The 26080-nt window shown below is 38.7% G+C and overlaps 1 long non-coding RNA gene across 1 annotated transcript in view; it reads right to left on the bottom strand.

Moving 5' to 3' along the window:
- Positions 1-25713, bottom strand: part of LOC138831429 (uncharacterized) — a 51368-nt gene extending 25655 nt beyond the window's left edge. The window contains exons 1-2 of the long non-coding RNA XR_011373290.1: positions 25639-25713; positions 11683-11733 (exon numbers count right to left, since the gene is read on the bottom strand). This is a non-coding gene — a long non-coding RNA (uncharacterized lncRNA). The remainder of the gene's footprint in view (positions 1-11682; positions 11734-25638) is intronic.
- Between the last annotated feature and the right edge of the window lie 367 nt (positions 25714-26080).

The following is a 26080-nucleotide window of genomic DNA, read 5'->3' as shown; positions in this document are numbered from 1 at the left end:
TTTCTGAAATTGCAAGACACGGTCTGGAATGTTATTTATATTGCAAAAGATATTCGAAAAGCCTTATTTGTTAAAGTTGTGATAGTTACTCCCACAAAAGAACTATTAATGAAGAAACCTTTGTATGTACAAAACAACTTCAAATGCATCCACAATCTAGAGATGACACATGTTTTTGTTTCTTTAAATATATATCTAACAAGCATAGCAACAATACTGATTTTCTGTCAATATGATGCGATATTCAAACCTTAAAAATACGGGGTTTATTATCTTAGTGTGAATAGATACGATCTTACAAAGAATGTTATTTTCAACAGAAATCCGGAAAGAGTTTATCCAACTTGTGTTTCACAGAAATAACCAGAGAGTAATACCTATTTGGTCAAGTTGGTCAAAATCACTCCATGAATATTTCTTAAAAATATAACCAATTTAAGAAGTCAAGTACATATTTTGTACTGACAGTCTTCTTACAGCAATAACTTACTACCTAATTATATGTGTATCTTTTTACCTAACATATATTAAGAACTGAAAATGATCTCTTTTATATAACTTATGTTGTAAATGCTTTGATTATGATGATGTTATTAACAAATAAAATGTACAGAAGGGTGGTTCCACTGAAATGACAGGACAGAACACTGATAAATAAAAAGAAACTTTGCAATACAGTTCTTTTTAGCCTCACCCTGTTCATGTTGGCAAGCAACATTACAACAGCACACACACACACACACACACACACACACACACACACACACATAAACACATGTGTGTGCACACGTATACACACATATACATGCATGCCAAATTCAGGGTTTATTGTACAAAAAAGCTCAAATAAAATATTAGTGATTATGACAAATGATAATTTGCCTTATTACAAAATAATACATAATTCAGTCATCATTGTAGTTACATTTTTTCTGCCCCTCCACATGTGACCACTTCATTTATTTTAGGTAATTCTTTAACTAATTCATTCCTTCATTAGTTAAATACTAATACTAGAGCTTGAACTCAGGCCCTAGCTCTGTCCCAAAATTTATTATTTTTTTTTTTAGTTTTCTCAAGGCTAGCATTTTATTGCTTGTACCACAGCTCCATTTCTAGCTTTTGCTGGTTACTTTCAAACCAGAATCTAATAGATTTTTTTCTTCATCTGGTTTCAAACCACAATCATCAGATTTCATCTTTCTGCTTATCTAGGAATAAAGACATGAGCCACCAGTGTGGCTCTTACTTTTTCCTATACTTATCTATTGCACATACTTAGATAGCAATTTAATATTGACAGTATAGAAGCAAGATGTATAGTGATTACATTGTTCTGTCAGAAATTCAAGTTAGTAATGTAAATTTCTTCTTAAGACCATACACAAAAAATACTTAAGAAGAAATCTGATGATGATGATGATGATGATGATGATGATGATGTGTGTGTGTGTGTGTGTGTGTGTGTGTGTGTGTGTGATGTGTGTGTACTGTTGCAATATGTTTCACATATAAGCACTGTGCAGGGGTGTCCAGACATTCACAGTAATTGCGTGAATATCTGCCTTGAGCTACCAACTCGTGGACATTGTCTAAGTGTCCACTAGGCTTCCCGATGAAGAGGGGTATACACATCCTCATCCCTAGTATTCATAGGAGTGGCCTTTTTGGAAAGTAGTCTCCGCACTGTAATAAGTGGCAAGAAAAGCACTCTACCACTAGCCACTTTCCTAGCCCAAGGATTAAGATTCTTGTTTGTAATTTGTTCAAAGCTATGTCTCTTTATGTAGGCTACTAAAAATGTATTTACTAATTTCAAGTAAATATATAAATTCTATTTCCATCTCTTTTAACAAATGAAAAATAAAATTGTTTGCTTTGTAAATGGATCAGAAGCATGGATTTTTTGGCTAGCTAGGTCATTGCACATCTGTATCTCTCTTCCTCTCTCTCTTTCATGAGTCTCATAGACAATATGGTTGCTCCATAATTATCCTAATTTATTTTGCTTTTATATTTTTGGTTGCATCATTTCACTTTCTGCTCTGCCATTTCCCAAATCAGCACCACATAAACAGAACCACAGAAGTGGTTCTGTGGCTCAAGTGGTAGAGCGCTTGCCTTGATTTGAAGAGCTCAAGGACGGTGCAAAAGCCCAGAGTTCAGGCCCCACAACTAATTTTTTTTAAACGAATCTAAATCCTTGATAATTCTAGGAACCGATCTGACTGAAATCAGTTGACACACACTTTTCCTGCAAAATGAAAGAAAAGGTCCAGGCTAGGAAAGCAGCTAGAGAAGGCAGGCAGATTGTATCTGTGACAAAACTTTGTGGAAAATGGTATAGAGGATTACTTACTGGAGATCCATTTGCACTGGAAGCATGATGTTGAACTAATGCTTGCTGATTCTGAACTATTGCTTTGATCATTATATTCTCCAAGAAGGAAAAATGAAATTTAATTGATATCAAAGGACGACTAATACATTTTGACTTCTCATTAAGCATCTTCAATCATCAAAATCACCTGAAGACAATAGATAGGCCTACTTTTTTTTTTTTTTGGTCCTTTCCTGGGGCCTGAACTCTGGCCTGGGCGCTGTCCCTCAGCTCTTCAGCTCAAGGCTAGTGCTCTAGCACTTGAGCCACAGCGCCACTTCCGGCTTTTTTCTTTTTGCTTATGTGGTGCTGAGGAATTGTGTCTACACAGGATGGCAAACAATCCTAGCTTCCTGCCTGATGGATACAGATGCGGCCCAGTGAGGACAGCCCTGTATCCTTCAAGGAATCGGCCACCAGTTGAGGAAAAAGAAATCCCCACTGCCCACTTAGGGGCAGGTTAAAAAGTTGACTGGAGAAGGACAAAAGGTGTTACAATGCAATGGTAAACCTGTCCCAGCTGAGAACTTGTTCCTGGCCATGTGTGCCCTGCTTACTATAAACTCTGTCCATGCTAATGCTAATTTAAGTTATTAGGCCTTTATTCCTAATCCTCGTTATTTGAACCTGTTATTTGGGGAGACATGGATATAACCGTCTATACTGTTCCTGCTGTTTTATCTCCTCCTTGGAATAATTTCACATTTTGCAATAAGGATGATGGTAGCTTTTTAAATTATACTTACTATACTCATTCCTTGCCTGTTTGACTGGGGCCTCCTCCATGTTTAGTAATGAATTGGCAACATTGGGTTTTACCTGGGAAACGCACTTCCAATTCTAAAACACAACTGCAGCGAATAACTACTTGGCCATTAATAGTAGCTGGGAAAGTGTCACTGATGGCACGTTATCCTTACCTATGTGCCCTGATTTACTTATATTGATTTAAAATATCAGCCTTTTGTGTGGCAAGAGTGTAGAGGAATATTTGGAAAAATGTTCAATAATTTTATTAATTGAGGACCTTTTGGGCAGTTTATTAACACATGTTCAGAATGGAATATTACCAGATGTGATTTATCAAATGTTACTAGGATGCCGGAAGCCATTAATGGATCGCATACTGGAGCTCGATTGATGGCCTGGAGAGTTGGAGGCATTGCTGATGCTCTATGGGCTTTCATGGCTGCACCCACTGCTGTTCAGACTCATCTTTGGAAGGTCGCAGCGGCCCTGAAACCCGTGATGCTATCAAATGGATCGTTTTCAAGGACAGTGAACTCTGCATCGACTTATAATTTTACTTTGTACAAATCTTATGATGCAACTGCTTGTGTACCTCTGCCTTATGCATTTTTAGTGGGAAATTTTACATTTTATGCTACTATTTCTTGTTTTAATTGTCACCTGTGTTCTTGCATAATTCCTCTCTTAATTTTAGTGACAGTGATAGTATTATGATATTACCAGAAAGAACTCATATTTGGCTACCTGCTAAATTAGGAAGAGAGTGGTCCCAAAATCCTTTGGAGAGTGTTGTTATTGAATTTTTTACCAAACTACTAAAACGTACAAAGCGTATGATTGGAGCCATTGGAGCTTAATTGCTTAATTGCTTAATCTTAAGCTTAATTGCTATTACCACTGTTGCTGCGGTGTCTGGAATTGCCCTACACACTTCCTTACAAATTAGCACTTTGTGGAAGAATGGCACCGGGATTCACATGAATTGTGGGTCTCACAGGTAGAAATTGATGCTCTATTACAAACACATTAATATTCTTAAACAGACAGTGGAATGGTTAGGAAACAAGTTATTGGTTGTGGAAAAACAGTTATTGTTAAAATGTAATTGGAATTTTACTACCTTTTGCATTACTAATATAAAATATAATAAATCCATACATGATTAGAATGTAATACAGCAGTATTTATCTGGAAATTCTACTGCTGCTCAATTGATTGCTCAGTTACAATTTAATGTACATGAGATTTTTGGTAAACAATTTACAAATGATGATGCTTCTAATATTGCTAATGCATTCATTAAACAATTGGAAGGGTTAGATCCGAAAGAAATACTACAAAGCATTTCACATACTGCTAGTGGTATGGAAATTATGATTGTTATTATTTTGTCTGCACTTGTACTGTTATATTTGATTTTTATTAAACCAATGCAATCATCTATGATAACTCTGTGGAAAGCTTTACTTTTAAAACAAAAGAAAAAAGAAGGAAATTGTGAAGACTCAGGGTCTATGTTGAGGGGGCCGAATGATGCAGGCTTCGCCTCAGGATTATCTGAAGAATGTATTTGAGTATTAGCAAAGCTCTTGGCATGCCGGGCTAGAGAGGGAAAATGTTCTCTCTCCCTATCTAAAAACACATGTCACAGACTCCTGAGAGCTGAGGAAGTAGCTCTTCTTCTTGCTTAAGCATAGATGAACAGCTGGTCAAGCATTTTCCTGATTGGTTTGAGCTTGCTCTAAAATAGTTTATATAATTATACACCAAGACATTGTCTCATAGGTCAAGTAAAAATGTATCTGTTGAAATTTTTGTGTCAATGTCTTCTGACCAAATCTTGGCAAGATCAAGCTTGCTTGTCATTAAATACCACTAACAATAAAGCACAGCATGCAGTGACAATTGCTGTTTGCACTCTGCATCACCAGTGTCCTGGTGATTTCATTACCCTTACCCAGGGACCCCAATGCACTAGAGGTTGACAAAAGCCCACCCAGGCAGGAATGTTCTCTAGATTCTTATCTCCAATAAACTTCTTCTTTTTTTTTTAATTGTATTTTATTTTATTTGGGAACATACTGTACAGAGGGGCTACAATTACATGGGCAGGATAATGCATACTTTTCTTACCAAGCATTGCAGCCTCCTCCTTTGTTTACCCTTCATTTCCCTTCCCCGCCTCCCCCCTCCCCCCACCCAATTTTACCCCCCTCCCCCCACCCAATGATACCCCCCTCCCCCCCCCCACACCGACATTGTAAAGCTGGTTTTGACATGACATTTTGTACTTCTCATTGTTGCAACAGGTCCACCTGAATCCTTAAACGACTTGTTTGTCCCCATCTCCTCCACATGTTATACTGACATCAAATATAATGAAAGCGGGGGTTACACTGTGGGGGATGGACATACAAAGCAACAAAGAAATAATCTTGTAAATGCGTTAGAAACACATGCATGAAAGAAACGAAAACATTAAAATACATATTTAAGGGTTCATTTTCCTAACATCACATTATCTGACCTTTTCCGCTTGACTCATACCTATACTAGATATTGCAAATAAGGGAAACCATGGGACCTATGCTTCTTTGGGCCTGGCTTACTTCACTTAATATAATTTTTTCCAAGCCTTTCCGTTTCCTAACAAATGGGGAAATGTCATTCTTTCTGATGGAGGCATAGAATTCCATTGTGTATATATACCACATTTTCTTGATCCATTCATCTACTGAGGGGCATCTGGGGTGGTTCCATATCTTAGCTATGGTAAATAATGCTGCAATAAACATAGTTGTGCTGGTAGCTTTAGTGTGGTCTTGTTTGTAAACATTTGGGTAAATGCCCAAAAGTGGGATTGCTGGATCATAGGGGAGATCTATGTGAAGTCTTTTGAGGAACCTCCATACTGCTTTCCAAAGTGGTTGAACAAGTTTACATTCCCACCAACAATGAAGTAAGGTTCCTTTCTGTCCACATCCCCTCCAGCATCTGTTGTTGTTAGAGTTCTTGATTTTTGCTGTTCTAACTGGAGTGAGGTGATATCTCAATGTTGTTTTGATTTGCATTTCTTTTATGGCTAGGGATGTTGAACATTTCTTCATGTGTCTATTGGCCATCCTTCTTTCTTCTTCAGAGAAGCTTCTCTTTAAGTCTTTCGCCCACTTATTTATTGGGCAGTTGTTTCTTTGAGGATTTGTTGTTGGGTGGTTTAATTTTTTGAGTTCCAAGTATATTTTAGATATGAGACCCTTGTCCGTTGTATGGCTAGTAAAGATCTTCTCCCAATCGGTGGGCTTTCTATTGATCTTGCCAGGTATGTCATTTGCCCTGCAGAAGCTCTGCAATCTTATGCAATCCCATTTGTCCAACCTTTCTTGATTTGTTGTGCTTCCGGGTCTCTATTCAGAAAATTTCGCCCTGAGCCAAGGAGACCTAGGGTTTCTCCTATTCCATCCTGTAATGTTTTCAGAGTGTCTGCTTTGACTTCAAGGTCTTTGATCCATTTGGAGTTGATTCTGGTGCAGGGTGATATATAAGGATCTAGCTTTAGTTTTCTACATGTAGTTAACCAATTTTGCCAGCACCATTTACTGAAGAGGCTGTCTTTCTTCCATTCTATTGTTTTAGCTTCCTTATCGAAGATTAGATGGCTATAGGTCTGTAGGTTCATTTCTGGGTTTTCAATTCTATTCCATTGGTCCTGAGGTCTGTTCTTATGCCAATACCAAGCTGTTTTGATTATTATGGCTTTATAGTAGAGTTTGAAATTTGGTATTGATATTCCTCCAGCAGTGTTCTTTCCGTTGAGGAGCATTTTTGCTATTCGGGGTCTTTTATTGTTCCATATGAATTTTTGGATTGCCTCCTCTATTTCCTTGAAGAATGAGGGTGGAATTTTGATAGGTATCGAGTTGAATTTGTAGATAGCCTTGGGAAGTATTGCCATTTTCACGATGTTAATCTTGCCAATCCAGGAGCATGGGAGGTTTTGCCATTTTTTAAGTTCTGTGTTGATTTCCTTTTTCAAGATTTTAAAGTTTTCATCATAGAGGTCCTTCACTTCTTTGGTTAAGTTAATTCCTAGGTATTTTATTTTTTGTGGGGCTATCACAAATGGAGTTGCTTTCCTAATTTCAGCCACACTTTTCTCATTGTTGGCATATAGAAAAGCCATTGATTTTTGGGGATTAATTTTATAACCTGCTACTTTGCCAAAGTTTTGAATCAGCTTGAGTAATTTGGGAGTGGAGTCTATGGGATTCTTTAAATACAAGATCATGTCATCTGCAAAGAGGGAGAGTTTTATTTCTTCTTTCCCTATTTGGATCCCCTTTATGTCTGCATCTTGTCTTATTGCTGTAGCTAGGCATTCTAATACTAGATTGAAGAGAAGTGGAGAGAGTCGGCATCCTTGTCTTGTTCCTGAGTTAAGAGGAAATGGCTTTAGTTTTTCACCATTGAGTATAATGCTGGCTGTAGGTTTGTCATATACAGCCTTTATTGTATTGAGGAATGTTCCATGGATTCCTAATTTTTCCAGAACCTTCATCATAAAGGGGTGTTGGATCTTATCGAATGCTTTTTCTGCATCTATTGAGATAACCATGTGGTTCTTATTCTTGCTCCTGTTGATGTGATGAATAATATTAATTGATTTGCGTATATTGAACCAGCTTTGCATCCCTGAAATGAATCCTGTTTGATCATGGTGTATGATTTTTTGGATGAATTGTTGAAGTCAATTGGCCAAAATTTTGTTGAGAAGTTTTGCATCAATGTTCATCAAAGAAATGGGTCTGTAGTTCTCTTTCTTTGATGAGTCCCTGCCTGGTTTTGGGATGAGGGTTATGATGGCTTCATAGAATGTGTTCGGTAGTGAGCTTTCTCTTTCAATTTCATTGAAGAGTTGGAGGAGTATTGGTGTGAGCTCTGTTTGAAGGCCTTGTAAAATTCCGCTGTAAAACCATCTGGTCCTGGACTTTTCTTAGCTGGGAGGTCTCTTATTGCTGTTTCTATTTCAATGCTTGATATGGGCCTGTTAAGCTGGTTTAACTCATCTTGGTTTAGTTTTGGCATGTCAATATTTGCTAGGAAAAGGTCCATTTCTGTCAAGTTCTCAAACTTATTAGCATAAAGTTTTGAGAAGTATTCCCTTATACTGTTCTGAATCTTGGTTGTTTCCGTGGTGATGTTTCCATTCTCATCTCTGAGTTTATTAATTTGGGTGTGTTCTCTCCTTTTTCTGATAAGGTTTGCTAAGGGTCTGTCAATTTTGTTAAGTTTTTTGAAGAACCAACTCTTTGTTTTGTTGATTCTTTCTATAGTTTTTTGGGATTCTAATTCATTTAATTCTGATTTAATTTTGATTATTTCTTTCCGTCTACTGGATTGGGGTTTATCTTGCTGCTCTTTTTCAAGGAGGTTTAGATGTGTCATTAAATTGTTAGTTTCCGATCTCTCCAATTTGTTGATGTAGGAGCTCAGAGCTATAAACTTGCCTCTGAGTACTGCCTTTGCTGTGTCCCAGAGGAGCTTGTAATTTGTGTGTTCATTTTTGTTGAATAGCATGAACATTTGAATTTCCTTTCTAATCTCTTCCATGACCCACTCATGATTCAGCAGTGTGTTGTTCAGCCTCCATGTGATACTGGACTTTCTTTGGTGGCTTTTGGTGTTGAGATCTAATTTTATTCCCTTGTGGTCAGAGAGAATGCAAGGTATAACTTCAATGTTTCTGAATTTAGACAAGTTTGCTTTGTGGCCTAAAATGTGGTCTATTTTAGAAAACGTTCCATGTGCTGCTGAGAAGAACGTGTATTCTGTTGCTGCTGGGTGAAATGTTCGGTAAATGTCTGTTAAGTCTAGTTGATCTATGCAGCTGTTTAGATCTGCGGTTTCTCTGTTGAGTTTTTGCCGGGTTGATCTGTCTAGTGGGGAGAGTGGTGTTTTAAAATCCCCAACAATTAATGTCTTTGGATCTATATGGGATTTGAGGGAAAGTAGTGTTTCTTTGATAAATTTGGGTGCTCCATTGTTTGGCAAATAGATATTTAGAATTGTAATATCCTCCTGAAGGAGGGATCCTTTAATTAGTATGTAGCGACCTTCTTTATCTCTTCTCACGAATTTTAGTTTGAAGTCTATTTTATCTGATATTAGGATTGCAACTCCTGCCTGTTTATGAGGGCCGTTTGCTTGGTTGATGGTTGCCTTAAGGTAGGGTTCTAGCACAAAACTGGTGCAATCTTTATCTCAAATGGGCCGAGTAAGCCGGAAAAACACAAGAAAAATGGCAAATTCGGGTATTTCAATTCCCAACCTTGATAATCAGGGATTAGAACAGATAAAGAATAATCCAGAGGAGAGTTCCCAAATAGCTCTACAAACACTAATAGCAAACATGATAAATGAGAAGTTTGACAATGTACAAAGGACTCTGTATGAGCGTGATAGGGAGAGAGAGGAGGCATCCCAGAAGTTTATACAGGAATATCATAAGCGTGAGGAAGCTTCTCAAAAACTGATACAGGATTTGCGTGAACAACTTGAGAATACCCAAAGAGAAAGGGAGGAATGGCGTGAGCAGGCAGAGAACACTCAAAGAGAACTGCAGCAATCCCACAGAAGGGAGGAAACTAATCAAAGAGTAATTCACGAATTAAGAGACCAGGTAGAGAATACACAAAGATCCCTAAAGGCATTCATGGAATCCATTAACAAAGAGCTGAAGGAAGTCAGGGAGACCACAAAGGGAATGCTGAATGGAACCCAACAGAAGGAATGGGAGTCCAAAGAAACCATAACCAATCAACTAAGTGATTTGAGAACAAACACTGAACACCAAATTAAGGAAGTAAAGAAATTCATACAAGACCTAAAACAGAGCTTCAACAAAGAACTTGAAGCCATCAAAGCTGACCAATTAGAAGGAAAAGAGATAAAAAACAAAGTAGAGAGTCTTGACAGCAGGTTAGACCATGCAGAAGATCGAATCTAAGGGATTGAAGACAGCCTAGATATTATAGAGAAAGAACATACAACCATCCAAGACAAGTGCAAGAAATATGATAGGTCTATCCAACACCTGGAAGACACCATCAGAAGGCCCAATCTAAGGATAATGGGTGTAGAGGAGCACCTAGAAACAGAAGTTAATGGTCTAGGAAATTTGTTTAACAGGATCCTAGCAGAGAACTTCCCAAACATACAAAAAGATAGGCCTATTCAGATACAAGAAGCTTTTAGAACCCCAAATAGACCAGACCAGAAAAGGACATCCCACTGTCACATTATAATCCACACAGGATAAACCCAGACCAAGGAAAAGATCCTTAAAGCTGTCAAGGAGGAAAGGTTAATCACCTATAAAGGGAAACCAATCAGAATTACCTCAGATTTCTCAGCAGAGTCAATCAAAGCAAGAAGAGCCTGGAATGACGTATGCCATGCCCTAAAAACAAACAACTATCAACCAAGAATACTGTACCCAGCTAAACTCTCCTTCATAACTGAAGGCCAAATAAAAACCTTCCATAGCAAAGAAAAATTGAAACAATACATCTCCACCAAACCAGCCCTGCAAAAGATTCTTAAAGATGTCCTACACATAGAAAACCAACAAGAACACAACAAAGGCCAAGAAACTGCACCCAAACTGAGAATCCAAGAACCTTAGGAAGAACCCAGTTTTCACAGCCCCCAAGAAGGTGGATAACATGGCAGGCACCCCCAAATATCTCTCAGTCCTATCTCTTAACGTTAACGGACTGAACTCTCCAATTAAGCGACATAGACTATCTAGTTGGATTAAAAAACAAGACCCTTCTATCTGCTGCCTGCAGGAGTCACATCTTGCCCGTAAAATCTGCAATAAACTTCTTAACAAAAGCCAGCCACAAGTGAGCTGAGGTTGGAAGTGGTAGGACACGGGCCTTGAGCATAAACAGGCTCAGAGACAGTGTCCCGGTCCCTGAGTTCAAGCCTAGGACAAACCAATAAAACAAAAACGAAAATAAAAGAAATCCCAAATTTAGCATTTTTCTCACTGTATACAGATATACGTAATTAAGGAAATTGCTTCCTGTTTTACATACAGGTAGAAGAAAGAAGATGTCACACAATTAGTCTCTTCATACCATGTTATACCAAAGCCTCAGAAAATCGCCCTTTTTCTAAATTTATAAATTAATATCATCCATTTGTTGCCAACTCTGTCGACATTATTCACATTATCATTTTATACATGAAGTGTTGGGATATCTATTAACAGTTCTAATTATAACTCTCATGAAAGAAACTTCTAGGCAAATAGAATTCCAGAAACATTTGTAAATTTGTCAATTAAACCCTCTATTTAAAAAGAATTTTGTAGTATCCTATAGAATATGAAATTACAAACAAAACCAAAACATTTATTTTAAATCTAAACTCTAATTTAGCAAGATCTACATATTGCTACATTAGATTAACTTTGCTATTTTTTCAGCCTTAAGCTTTTGAAATCCTTCATCCTATCCTTGGAATATATCAGAATGATGATTACTTACTTTTTCAAATTTTGGATGGGAATCATGAGCCATTTTGCATCTAAGAATGTTCTGTAATGAAGAGAACATTTAAAACACAACTGAGGATTACATATGAGTTGCATTTCAATAGGAAACTTGACTTCTCAAAACATAATGACAAAATTAGCCCATGCTTCCAACTTTTTATTCCTTTCTTGTTTGGTTTGTTTTATTAAGACAAAATTATACTACCTGGTCCAGGGAAGGTATCACTGTGTAATTCCACTATCTAATCTCCTTTCTTAGTCTGAGTGCTAGAATTCTAGCCTTGTATCACATTGCCCCTCCATAGTTTCTTGGTTTATTTAATCTAGATACAGACTAGCAATTCTGAATTTCTCCAATAATATTATCCACTATACTGCTCAGAGTGTTCATGTACTCTTTTCAAAGATGTTCTAACATTTGACACAGGATATGAACATTTTCAGATGCACCTGCAGGAGTCTCTGATTCATTCCTCCATGGACCGGTTCCCATTAATAATCATTACTTGACTCTCTTACTATCTCTGGTCCTTATCTATGTAAGTAATATTCTTAAAATTTTTTGAAGAAGGTTCTCTTGAGGACTTTCTAACATTAAAAATTATCACTTGGTTCTAGTCTTACTCAGGACATATTTTCTATTGTTTTCCAACTTTTCCACATATTCTGAGAGTTGCTTCATATGTGTATTTGTGTGTGCATATAAGTGTCTCTGTATATATGTGTATGATTGTATGTATGTATGCAAAAGCGTCAAGATCTTATTCAGCAATCTTGCTCATGACTGGTATTCCAATACTTGAGCCATGTTTCCAATCCAGCTTTTGGTTGGTTAATTATAGCTTCTCAAAGACTGTTCTGCCCAGGCTGGATGCAAACTGAACTTCCCAAACACCTTTATATTCTTAGGTTTTATTCCTCCAGTAGTATCAACTTTTAAATTACAAACATTTTTGTGAGTGAAAAAGCTAAGTTGTAGCCTATATTTTTAACTTACGAATTTATATAAAGATAGATGAACATGCACATTATATATGCTGTGTGTTCACTGTTAGAAGTGTGATCCTAAGCTGGGTGGTGATGAGATCTTCGGATAGGGTTCAAAGCCAGGCCGGGCAGGAAAGTCCTGGAGATTCTTTTTCCAATTAACTACAAGAAAACTGAAAGTGGCACTGTGGCTCAAGTATAGAGCATTAGCCTTGAGCTGAATAGCAGAGGGACAGCTCCCAGGCCCAGTGTTCAAGTGCCAAGACCACCACCAACAAAAAATACATAAGTAAAAGAAAGAAAATAAATGTGATCTTCTCCACCAGTTAATGGCTAGTATAATCCCTGCTCTCTCAGGATGGACTTTCTTTTCCAATTAAGTCCATGCTCTTATATCTGAGTTGCATTGGAAAGAGAATTATGCTTCCATTCTACTGTCTACAAAGTTGCGTGATTAGCAAGCGTGATTAAGAAAGGGAGTGGCCTCATACTTCCTGTTCCACGTGGGAGTAATGCTTTCTCTATATCACTCTCAAATCTACATACTGGACATAGCTTTATTGTTTCAACGTCGCCTTATTTGTAGAATCTTCTATAGTGTATTGAACCCTTATACTTAAACACAAAACTTCTCTTTCTCCTATTATTGCTATTGTTTCCTTACTGTTAACTCATGAACAGTTGGGAAATAATGCACAGCACATACACTCACAAAAAAATGATCTGAGAACCTTCTTCCCATTTAAAATTCACCTTACTTTATAGAGAACTTACAAAGTTTGAACTCAATATTCTCATGGAAAATGTATTTAAGAGCAATATAAATTTCATATTTTCTCTTTACTAAGTTGTCTCTGAAACACGTGTAACCTCAGATCAGGGGGTCTTTGTGTTATTTCCATGAAGCAAGAAAGCATTCATTATATCTCAGGCAGCACCGTAGATTGTTCCTGGAAGTAACTGCTACTGGATGTGGAAACTGATCCCAGGAGAGGAATGGAACATAGAGGATTGACAAAGTTCAAGTTAACTTGTGCTTTCCTTTTTACTGTACAAGAAAATCAGAAGGCTTGAAAGAAACTCTGTCCCCGACTTTTTCGTGTGTGTTTTTATTCATATATAGCTTTTCTGTAAACTTCTAATTGAGAGTATTACAAAAAGAAATAATGTGCCATTTGACGGCCAGCATAGAACAAAAAGAAATAACATTGTTTTAAACATGTTCTACTGCAGGGACTGGGAAATTGCCTCAGTGGTAGAGCGCTTGCCTTTCATGCATGAGGCCCAGGTTCGGTTCGTCAGCACTATATAAGCAAAAATTAAGCCAGAAGTGGTGCTGTGGCTCAAGTTGTAGAGCACTAGCCTTGAGTTGAAGAGCTGAGGGACAGCGCTCAGGCCCAGAGTTCAGGCCCACGACTGGACCCCCCAAAACAGTTCTACTGCCAAGAAACAATGACACGGAGGTTTTAAAGTGTCTTACCGCTGGTATTTCCTCCCCTGAGATGATTCTCTTGTTTCAGGAGTCAGTTATCAATTCCTTTAGTTTGGTCCTGAATTCTCCAGAGCAATAAGGATTCCAAAAAAGCATCCAGTGAGTATGATCAGCAAAAAGGCACCTCTTCTCAGACCAGTACTCCTTTAAGCAGGGTCCCAATGAAATATCTGGGGTTTTTTTGTTTGCTTTTTTTTTTTTTTTTAGTTTGTGTTGGTTATGGGGCTTGAACTCATAGGCTGGATCCTGTCCCTGAACAGTTTTATTTCCTGATAATCTGCCCCCAAAGCTAGTACTATACTGCTTGAACCAAAAGTCCACTTGTGGCTTTTCTGCTGTGTAATTAGAGATAAGAGTTTGACAGACTCTCCTGCCAGGGTTGGATTCGAACTAAGATAGTAAGAAAGCCAAGTGACATCGACTGTATAGACATCACTCTTCAAAGAAGAAATATTAGATGTTTATTGTGAAGCTAATATTTTACATTTTTTCTTTTTTTATTGTAGGAATACCTTACAGAGGAGTTACAATTACACGGGCAAGATAACGTGTACATTTCTTATCAAGCATTGTTGCCTCTTCGTTGTTTCTGCTTCCCATTCCTTCCCATACTCCCCCTCTCCAAAGTTGTAAAGTTCGTTTTTTGACATAACGACATGGACATCTCATTGTTGCAATGGGTCCACCTGTATCCCTAAACAATTTGTTTTTAGAGAATATGTCCAGCACAGATTCCATAACATAACTCACCAAAAGTAGGTGCACTGAATAATTTTGGAATTAATTTTTTTGGAATTAATTTTTTTGCTTGGGAAGATTATTGATCTTGTCGTTCCTTCTGGGGAAACTTAAAGTCATATTTCACCTTTTTTGTTGTTTGTGGGGTTTGAATTCTGATCCTGGGCACTGTCCCTCCACGTTTCAGTTCAAGTTGTGCACACTACCACTTTAGCTACAGCACCACTTCCGGGTTTCTGGTGGTTAATTGAAGATTAGTGTCTCATGGACTTTCCTGACAAGGCTAGCTTTGAACCACAATCCCCTGGTCTCAATCTCCTGAGTAGCTAGGATTACAGTTGTAAACCACCAGCACCAATTTCATATTTGCATTTAGGTGGACTGAATGACACTGTGTAAACAAAGAATTGAATTTTAACCAAATGATGACATTGCAGCATTTCAGAAAAATTGAGGAAGCAGTAAATATGTCTCCTTTTCCATTTTGTTACATTAATGACTCAAGAGCTATGGGACCCTTATATTAGCATCCTGTGACATCTTTATAGGTGTATTTACTATCAGGAAATGTTCATAGGGAAATATAGAAAGACTGAGATTTTTAGAAAACAAAGGAGATAAGGTATGAAACAACAGCATAGAAGGAGGTACATTTTGGGAGTTCCGGGAAGATGGCAGAGGAGAAGCTGGAGGCAAAACAAGCTCTCCCATAGAAAGCAGTTTTAGAGTTCCAGTGAAGAGTCCTAAGCCAGAGAATCACACCAAGTGTGCCATCACAGGACAGAGAGTTAGGCCAGAGAGGGAAAATCCAGGCAAGGAGACAGATCTGAGCTCTTGCCAGAAACTGCTGCTGCTGCTGTGGCAGCAGTGGTGGCGGCGGGGGCGGTACCGCCATACCTGAAACAGAGAGAGTCTGGGGACTAAAAGAGCCAGATGCGGCAAGCAAGCAGAAACTACTCAACACCAGGAAGAACCAACAAGGAGCAGACATCTTCATCCTGCATTTCGCAGACTGGAGACGACCCAGGAACCAAGACTCAGCGTGAGTAGAAGCCTGACTTCCTCACTCCTTCTCAGGTAGCAGAGGAGGGAAGGCCACCCCTTCCCCCCCCCCAGTACCAGAGATCTCCATCTTGGATACTGACAAAGCTCCGCAGAGCTGCTAGCTCCAACTCAGGCCTTGGAATAAAAATAGGGTCATTTAGCAGGTCACAAGAACTTAATGGCATGACCTGCCAGACTCAGCTCCACCCAGGGAAAAGTCACCCAGTTCGGGCACCAGCCCTGGGAGTGGCTTTCTTCATTGGGTAATCAGAGCCACAGACTGCCCCTCCCTTTAGTAGCCTTGACATCAGTAAACAGAAACCCTGCAAGTGGCTCCAGGCTGGCCTCTGTGAGTTTCTCACAAACTAGCCCCAGGGAAAAGCTACTGTTTGCTGAGAGGCCTCAACTCTACCCAGAACATAGCCTCATCACAGCATTTCCAAACTTGAGGAAAAAGCCATCTCCCTCTTTTGTAATACTCAAAGCACACCCCCATCTCATTGAACTAACTTGGGAGGAGGATCGAAAAATCCTGGGTAAAGCAGAAAATTTTTCTGCCTGTCCAAACAAACTGACTTAAGAAACCAACCAAGCCACAGGACCACAAGCAGACCGGAGACTACAACCAGAGGCTGATTACAGACACAAGGGAGGTACAGGATTTTTCCCAACCCTCCCTAAAAAATCAAAGAACTATTTTTGTCCCTCTTCTTATTTTTTATTACAACTTTAAATTTTTTTTTATTTTCTAAAACTTTTTTAAATCAATTTTTACCTTTTTTGAAAAAAAAATGTTTTCTAGTAACATTTTTTCCACCTATAATCTTTATTTTAGGGATACATGCATGTGTGCGTTTTTCTTTCTTTTTTTTTCTTCTTTTAAAAATTTTTTTCTTTTTGTGTTTTGCTTAGCTCGACTGAATTTCTGATCTTTTTTTTCCTTTCTTTCTTATGCTTCTCACCTTTTCCTCTCTTTTGTTCCTCTTTATGGGACTTAATTGTTGTTCTGCACATCCTCAGATAAACCCATAGGTGACTATTAGCCTCTATCCCCCATTGTGTACACACTTAATCCACAAATTTATTACTCAATTCAAAACTTCTGAGAATTAAATTCCTTAATAGCAGTACTACCTCTTTATACCTATATAACACTTTAAGTATTTTTATTTTTAAATTTTTCACATCTCCTTTATATCCCTCCCCTTCTCTCAATATATTCCCGTTCTTTGAATAGTTTGTTCTCAAATCTGCATATTACTAATTTTTAATTTTCTACTTTTTCTGGTCTCTTTTTTCCCTTTCTCTTTCTTCTTGTTTTCTCCCTACTTCCATCCTATCTAACCTATTTCCCGCTTTGAGACTAGGACTTAGTTAACTCTCCCTGTACCTTCCCACATCACTCCATTCCTAACACTAATAATTTCCCTAACACTAATAATTTCTGGTTTACCAAATTCTTCTTAACGGTTCATAGCCCATTAATATATAGTTGTTTGATGTTGAATAGAGATATCTGTTGAACTAGATTGTATCTACAGACTATTGACTATGCAAATTCAGACTTTGGTTGATGCTTGCCTAAAGTTAGTGTTCTTGCACAAAACTGCTGTTACTTTCATCCCAAATGGGCAGAGTAAGCCGGAAAACCACAAGAAAAATGGCAGGTCTGGGTATCTCCACTCCCACTCATGATAATCAGAGGACAGAACAGATAATGTATAATTCAGAGGAGAGTTCCCAAATAGCTCTACAAACACTGCTGGCAAACATGATAAATGAAAAGATTGAAAATATACAAAGAACTCTGTATGAGCGTGATAGGGAGAGAGAGGAGGCAAACAATAGGTCAATGCAGGAAAAGATTGAAAACCTACAAAGGACTCTGTATGAGTGAGAGAGGGAGTGAGAGGAGGCAATCCAAATGTCTATACAGGAATATCATGAGTGTGAGGAAGCTACTCAAAAACTGATACAGGATTTGCGTGAGCAGTTTCTTGAGAATAATCAAAGAGAAAGGTAGGAATGGCGTGAACAGGAGGAAGATAAGCAAGGAGTAATACAGGAATTGAGAAAGCAGGAAGAGAATACAGAAAGATCACTAAAGGCATTCATGGGATCCATTAACAAAGAGCTGAAGGAAGTCAGGGAGACCACAAAGGGAATGCTGAATGGAAACCCACAGAAGGAATGGGAATCCAAGGAAACCATAACCAATTAACTAAGTGATTTGACAATAAACACTGAACACCAAATTAAGGAAGTAAAGAACTCCTTACAAGATCTAAAAGAAAGCTTCAATAAAGAAATTGAAGCCATCAAAGCTGAATAATTAGAAGCAAAAGAAATAAAAAACAAAGTAGAAAGTCTTGACAGTAGTTTAGACCATGCAGAAGATCGAATCTCGGGGATTGAAGATAGCCTAGATATTATAGAGAAAGAACATACAACCATGCAAGACAAATCCAAGAAATATTATAGATCTATCCAATACTTAGAAGACACCATCAGAAGGGCTAATCTAAGGATAATGGGTATAGAGGAGCACCTAGAAACAGAAGTAAATGGTCTAGGAAATTTGTTTAACAGGATCATAGCAGAGAACTTCCCAAACATGTAAAAAGATAGACCTATTTAGATACAAGAAGCTTTTAGAACTCCTAATAGACCAGATCAGAATAGGACATCCCAGTGTCACATTATTATACACACAGGATCAACTCAGACCAAGGAAAAGATCTTTAAAGCTGTCAAGGCGAAAAGATTAATCACCTATAAAGGGAAACCAATTAGAATCACCTCAGATTTCTCAGCAGAGACAATCAAAGCAAGAAGAGCCGGGAATGATGTATGACAAGCCCTAAAAACAAACATCTATCAACCAAGAATACTGTACCCAGCTAAACTCTCCTTCATAACTGAAGACCAAATAAAAACCTTCCATAGCAAAGAAAAATTGAAACAATACATCTCCACCAAACCAGGCCTACAAAAGATTCTTTTTTTTTTTTTTTGGGGTCCGGTCGTGGGGCCTGAACTCTGGGCCTGGGCGCTGTCCCTCAGCTCTTCAGCTCAAGGCTAGCGCTCTACCACTTGAGCCACAGTGCCACTTCTGGCTTTTTTCTTTTTGCTTATGTGGTGCTGAGGAATCGAACCCAGGGCCTCGAGCATGCAAGGCAAGCGCTCTACCACTGAGCCACCTTCCCAGCCCCCAAAAGATTCTTCAAGATATCCTACACATAGAAAACCAACAAGACCACAATAAAGGCCAAGAAACTGCACCCAAACTGAGAATCCAAGAACCATAGGAAGAACACAGTTTTCGCAACCCCCAAGAAGGTAGATAACATGGCAGCAACTCCCAAATACCTCTTAGTCCTATCTCTTAACATTAACGGATTTAACTTTACAATTAAGCGACATAGACTGTCTAGTTGGATTAAAAAACAAGATCCTTCTAACTGCTGCCTTCAGGAGTCACACCTTGCCCATATAAACAAACACATTTTCAAAGTTAAAGGCTGGAGCAAAATCTACCAAGCAAATGGCCCCCATAAACAGGCGGGTGTTGCAATCCTAATATCAGATAAAATAGATTTCAACTTAAAATTAGGGAGAAGAGTTAAAGAAGGTCGATACATAGTAATTAAGGGATTTCTCTTTCAGGAGGTTATTGCAATTCTTAATATCTATTCGCCAAAAAAATGTAGCACTCAAATTTATACAAGCAACAATACTTTCCCTCATATCACACATAGATCCAAAGACATTAATTGTTGGGGATTTTAGCAAACCACTCTCCCCGCTAGATAGATCAACTCGGCAAAAACTCAACAGAGAAACCGCAGATCTAAACAGCTGCATAGGTCAACTAGATTTAAAAGACATCTACCTAATATTTCACCCAGCAGATTCAGAATACACGTTTTTCTCAGCAGCACATGGAACATTTTCTAAAATAGACTACATTTTTGGCCACAAAGCAAACTTGTCCAAATTCAGAAACATTGAAGTTATACATTGCATTCACTCACACCACAAGGGAATACAATTAGAACTCAACACTAAAAGCCACCAAAGAAATTCCGGTAACATATGGAGGCTGAACAACACTGTTGGACCCCCAGTGGGTCATAGAAGTGATTAGACTTGAAGTTCAAGTATTCATGATATTCAACAAAAATGTACACACAAATTACCAGCTCCTCTGCGACATAGCAAAGGCAGTACTCAGAGCAAGGTATAGGTCTGAGTTACCAAGTCAACGAATTGGAGAGATCTGAAACCAACACTTTAATGAGACATCTGAACCTCCCTGAAAAAGAGCAGCAAGATAAACCCCAATCCAGTAGATGGAAAGAAATAATTAAAATTAAATTAGAATTAAATGAATTAGAATCGAAAAAAACTATAGAAAGTATCAACAAAAAAAGAGTAGGTTCTTTGAAAAAATCAACAATATTGACACACTCTTAGCAAATCTTATCAGAAAAAGAAGAGAACACACCCAAATAAATAAACTCAGAGATGAGAATGGAAACATCACCACGGAAAAAACCCAGATTCAGAACGTTTATAATGGAATACTTGACAAAACTTTATGCTAATAAGTTTGAGAACTTGACAGAAATGGACCGTTTCCTAGCAAATATTGACATGCCAAAACTAAACCAAGATGAGTTAAATCAGCTTAACAGGCCCATATGAGGCATTGAAATAGAAACAATAAGAGACCTCCCAGCTAAGAAAAGTCCAGGACCAGATGGATTTACAGCAGAATTCTACAAGGCCTGCAAAGCAGAGCTCACACCAATACTCCTCCAACTCTAAAATGAAATTGAAAGAGAAAGTTCACTACCGAACACATTCTATGAAGCCATCATATCCCTCAGACCAAAACCAGGCAGGGACTCATCAAAGAAAGAGAACTATAGACCCATTTCTTTGATGAACATTGATGCAAAACTTCTCAACAAAATGTTGGCCAATAGACTTCCACAATTCATCCAAAAAATCATACACCACGATCAAACAGGATTCATTTCAGGGATGCAAGCTGTTTCAACATACGCAAATCAATTAATATTATTCATTACATCAACAAGAGCAAGGATAAGTACTACCTGGTTTTCTCAATAGATGCAGAAAAAGCATTCGACAAGATCCAACACCCCTTTATGATGAAGGTTTTGGAAAAATTAGGAATCCGTGGAACATTCCTCAATACAATATTGGCTGTGTATGACAAACCTACAGCCAGAATTATACTTAATGATCAAAAACTAAAGCTATTTCCTCTTAACTCAGGAACAAGTCAAGGATGTCCACTCTCTCCACTTCTCTTCAATCTAGTATTAGAATGCCTAGCTACAGCAATCAGACAAGATCAAAAACATAAAGGGGATCCAAATAGGGAAAGAAGAAATAAAACTCTCCCTCTTTGCAGATGACATGACCTTGTATTTAAAGAATCCCATGGACTCCATTCCCACATTACTCAAGCTGAATCAAAACTTTGGCAAAGTAGTAGGGTATAAAATTAACCCCAAAAAATCAATGGCTTTTCTGTATGCCAACAATGAGAAAAGTGTGGATGAAATTAGGAAAGTAACTCCATTTGTAATAGCACCTCAAAAAATAAAATACCTAGGAATTAACTTCACCAAAGAAGTGAAGGACCGGTATGATAAAAACTTTAAAATCTTAAAAAATGAAATCAAACAGAACTTAGAAAATGGCAAAATCTCCCATGCTCCTGGATTGGAAAGACTAATATTGTGAAAATGGCAATACTTCTCAAGGCTATGTACAAATTCAATGTGATACCTATCAAAATTCCAACCTCATTCTTAGAAAAATTCATATGGAAGAATAAAATCCCCAAATAGCAAAAACGCTCCTCAATGGAAAGAACCCTTCTGGTGGAATATCAATACCAAATTTCAAACTCTACTATAAAGCCATAGTAATCAAAACAGCTTGGTACTGGCAAAAGAACGGACTTCAGACCAATGGAATAGAATTGAAAATCCAGAAATGAACCTATAGACCTATACCCAATTAATCCTTGATAAGGGAGCTAAAATAATAGAATGGAAGAAAGACAGCCTCTTTAGTAAATGGTGCTGGCAAAATTGGTTAAAAACTTGTAGAAAACTAAAACTAGGTCCTTATATAACACCCTACACAAGAATAAGCTCCAAATGGATCAAACACCTCGGAGTCAAAGCAGACACTCTGAAAACATTACAGGATGGAATAGGAGAAACCCTAGGTCTCCTGGCACAGGCCAAAATTTTCTTAATAGAGACCCGGAAATACAACAAATCAAAGAAAGGTTGGACAAATGGGATTGCATGAAGTTGCAGAGCTTCTGCATGGCAAAGGACCTAGCTAGCAAGATCAATAGAAAGCCCACGGATTGGGAGAAGATCTTCACAACCATACAACGGATAAGGGTCTCATATCTCAAATATACTTGGAACTAAAAAAATTATATCCCCCAACAACATGTCCTCAAAGAAACAGCTGCCCAATAAATAAATGGCCTAAAGACTTAAAGAGATACTTCTCTGAAGAAGAAAGAAGGATGGCCAATACACACATGAGGAAATGCTCAAACTCCCTAGCCATAAAAGAAATGCAAATCAAAACAATATTGAGATACTACCTCACACCATTTAGAATGGCTATAATCAAGAACTCTAACAACAACAGATGTTGGAGGGAATGTCGACAGAAGGGAACCTTACTTCATTGTTGGTGGGAGTGTAAACTTGTTCAACCACTTTGGAAAGCAGTCTGGAGATTCCTGAAGACTTCACATAGAGCTCCCCTATGACCCAGCAATCCCACTTTTGGGCATTTACCCAAATGTTCACAAACAAGACCACACTAAAGCTACCAGTACAACTATGTTTTTTGCAGCATTAGTTACCATAGCTAAGATATGGAACCACCCCAGATGCCCCTCAGTAAATGAATGGATCAAGAAAATGTGGTATATATACACAATGGAATTCTATGCCTCCATCAGAAAGAATGACATTTCCCCATTTGTTAGGTAATGGAAAGGCTTGGAAAAAATTATATTAAGTGAAGTAAGCCAAGCCCAAGGAAACAAAGGTCCCATGGTTTCCCTTATTTGCAATATTTAGTATATGTATGAGTAAAGCAGTAAAGGTCAGATAATGTGATCTTAGGAAAATGAACCCTTGATATGTATTTAAATGTTTTTTTCTTTCATGCCTTTGTTTCTAACTCATTTATGAGATTATATTTTTGTTGCTTTGTATGACCCTCCCCCACATTACAATCCCTGCTTTCACTATATTTGATGTCGGTATAATTTGTGGAGGAGATGTGGAAAAACAAGTCGTTTACGGGTACAGGTGGACCTGATGCAACTATGAGAAGTACAAGTTGTCATGTCAAAAACGAATATTACAACTTTGGTGGGGGTGGGGGTGTTGGTGTTGGGGGATGGGGAGAGGCTGGGAAGGGATGTGAAGGGTAAACAAAGGAGGAGGCTGCAATGATTGATAAATGTACTCATTATCTTGTCCCTGTAATTGTAACCCCTCTGTACAGTATGTTCACAAAAAATTAAAATTAAAATTAAAAGAATAAAAAATTTAAAAAAGAAAAAAGAGGAAAAAATGCACACAAGTAAAAAAAAAAAGAGAGAAACATTTATCACGCAGAGATTAAGAACTAGCCTAAGAGATTTAGAATGATAAAGGCAATGAGCAAAAGCCTAGTTGACAACGAGTTCTTCAATAACCAAAAATGATTCTCTAGACCAGTTTCTGGTATACGTTATTTACTATCATTTTTTCCTTCCATCTGGAGTTATTCCTTATTTTCTGTCACAACTAGTAATTAGCCTCTGCCTTTTTGATGCCAAAACTGATCCAAAAGATTTCAAAATCACACTTAGACTACTTTTCACTTTGTGATTAGCAGTGATTACACAAAATCCTTGAATCCTTGAATTTCCAGAATTAATCTTCAGCTGACATCTAAGCACATTCCTAGCATTAATTGCTGTTACTTAAAGAACAAAACTTTTTTCAACACAGTATCCTAACATAAGTAAAATACATGAATTAGGGGCTATTATCAGGTATCAGTATGGAAATAGCAATAATGTATTTCAAGTATGGGTCCTTTATTTTCCATTTACTAAATTTTGCCAGTCCTGGGGCTTAAAATCAGGGGTAGGGAATTATTCCTGAGCTTTTTTTCTCAAGGCTAGCACTCTACCACTTGAGGCACAGCATTCCTTCTAGTCTTTTTCTTTTTTTCTGTGTTACTGAGGAATTGAACCCAGGTTTTCATGCATGCTAGACAATCACCATACCATGAAGGCACATTCTCAGAGCCCTCAATGACTTTCTTAAGAAGGCATTATATTTTCACTCCATAACTATGTATCATAAGTTTGGCCAGGTGCTAGAAAATGATATAGAAAGCAATACAATTCAATAAGTCCAGTAAGGCTGGATGGACAATGAATTTCATGGTCTAGCCAGGGAACAGTGGGGCTTACCTCAGGGAGCTGTTTCAACAGGCTGAGCGAGACAGCTCCTGACCCACAGCCCACCTCCAGAATGAGAGGGTCACCTTGGATTCCAGCCACATGGGGATGCTGGACCCCCTTCTCCAGCACCAATTCAACCAGTTTTTGTAAAAGAGAGAGAGAAGTCAGAATTAAAATGAAGTTGAGTGCCAGTGGCTCAGAACTCTAATCCTAACTACACTGGAGGCTGAAATATGAGGATCATGGTTCATAGCCAGCCCCCGCATTAACGTCTTTGAGCCTTTTATTTCCAAAGAACCATCAGAAAACCAGAAGTGGTGCTGTGGGCTCAAGTGGTAGAGCACTAGCATTTTGCTGAGGAGCTCAGGAACAGTGCCCATGCCTATGGTTCAAACCCCACAACTGACAAGAAGTGTACTTCCTACCACAAGAAGTGGATTGAATAGCACCCATTGTCCTAGGGAGCATGGTAGTGAAGTCAGGCTGAGCTTCCTGTGAAGTTGAAGTCATAAGGAGGTCACCTGACTTCTCTGTGCCTCGGTTTCCCCAGATGCAAAATTCAACACAGTGAAGGATCCCCTTCCTCATGGGGATAGGGTAATGATGAAAGAGAGCCATGGTTTGTTTCAAAATCCCCAGCTGTTGCATGATTAATAACTGGCCCAACCTGAGCCCTTTGTGGGTATCTTCCTGTCATTTGCTCACAGAATTGCAGAGAACCTTCTCTGAATGCCACTCCCTCCATGCCAAGTCATGCTCCAGAGATTCCCTCTCTATAAATCCCTTGTTTCCTCAAAACTGTCCTGTGAGGAGAATGAGGTCTGATGGTTGTGGCCCTACTCAGAGCTTCACTTGTGGTCAAGAATCGGCTGCTGTGGATTAAAAGTTTGGGATAATCCATCTAAATCGATGACTGAGCATGACGCTACGTGTTTACCATCCCAACTACAGAGGACCAATCCTGGTGGAGCATACCTGTCCCAGATAGGAGGACCTCAATCCAGTCCAACTAGAACATATAATGAGTTTCTGTTTCAGAAATGCCCAAGACAGAAAGGTTGCTCCTCAGATCCAAGAAAGTGGTCATGGTGCCCCCAGAGGGGTGTCTGATCCCAGGTAGTGGTGATTTGGGGGCAGCCACTCACCTGTGCTGCTGGGAAAAGCTGCTGGAGGTTGCTCCAGGTGGGGCAAGCAGCAATGGCAGCGGCATTGCAAACACATGGGCCAAGAGCAGAGAACCAGGGCCAGGGACCAGGTCATGGCTTTATGCGGGCTGGCTGTGCACCATTGCCTGAGGTTTGAAATCCTACAACTTGGAAAGGCGAGGAGGGAGCGAGGTGCGGGCAGGCTTCTCAATTTCCTACTATACTCCAAAGTTGCTTGAGTCTCTTCCTCACCACTCAGCCACCTCTACCTTCCTCAACTGCTGGTAGTGTTGTAAACTAACAGAGGGAATCCGGGGTGCTACTAGGCAGCATGGAATGTGGGCGTGGTCACCGTTCTTGTATCTCATTGGTCAGAAAAAACCATGAAAGAATGGGGGTGTGGCCAGAATTCTGTGATGCAAGCAGCATGGGCGGAGTCAAG

The sequence above is a fragment of the Dipodomys merriami genome, unplaced genomic scaffold, assembly GCF_024711535.1.
Source record: "Dipodomys merriami isolate MVZ:Mamm:240054 unplaced genomic scaffold, mDipMer1.0.p SCAF_1956, whole genome shotgun sequence".
NCBI classification, from domain to species: domain Eukaryota; kingdom Metazoa; phylum Chordata; class Mammalia; order Rodentia; family Heteromyidae; genus Dipodomys; species Dipodomys merriami.
This window is presented reverse-complemented; position numbering and strand designations above follow the sequence as displayed.